The 532-nt window shown below is 63.9% G+C and overlaps 1 long non-coding RNA gene across 2 annotated transcripts in view; it reads right to left on the bottom strand.

Annotated features, from left to right (window-relative positions):
- The window catches only part of LOC109288222, a 26,493-nt gene that overhangs the window by 18,473 nt on the left and 7,488 nt on the right, over positions 1–532 (bottom strand). The gene's annotated exons all lie outside the window — the stretch shown is intronic.

The raw sequence follows: 532 nt of genomic DNA, 5'->3' as shown, positions 1-532 counted from the left end.
TCCCACAGCTGAGAACGCCTGCCTGGTCGTGCTTCCTGGGTATTTCCTTTTATAACAACCCCCCCACCCCTCCCCTCGCACCCATGACCAGGAATCCAGCCCCCTTCTTGGGGCCACCTGTCTCCATAACCCCTTACGCAGCCTGGGGGGAGCCTGGAGCCCAGCAGCCCCGAGCTCTGTCTACTTCCCCTCCACTCCTCCTGTCCCCCAGGCAGGCAGAGAGGGGGGAAGCCCTGGCTGATTGCTCTCTCCCTTTTCTCAGGGGCCCTGGCTTCCCGCCAGCTTTGTTCTCTCTGCTGAGGGGATGTAGACGGGGGCTTTGCCCTGCCGGAGGGGGGCGGGGCTGCAAGGACACCCCTGCTCCCAGGTTCCCCTCTCTGCTCCAGCTGCCCCCTCCATCCCCATCCCAGCCCTCCAGCTAGCCCCACTGGGGCCACACAGCTCCACCGAGATCCCTTCCTTCCACAGACCCCCACCCTGCTGCATCCCTAACCCCATTCTCTCTCTCTCTCTCTCTCTCTCTCTCTCTCTC

Source organism: Gavialis gangeticus, unplaced genomic scaffold (assembly GCF_001723915.1).
Source record: "Gavialis gangeticus isolate Ggan-Ray unplaced genomic scaffold, GavGan_comp1, whole genome shotgun sequence".
NCBI lineage: Eukaryota > Metazoa > Chordata > Crocodylia > Gavialidae > Gavialis > Gavialis gangeticus.
Note: the sequence above shows the minus strand (reverse complement) of the source record. Positions and strands in the feature narration are given on the sequence as shown.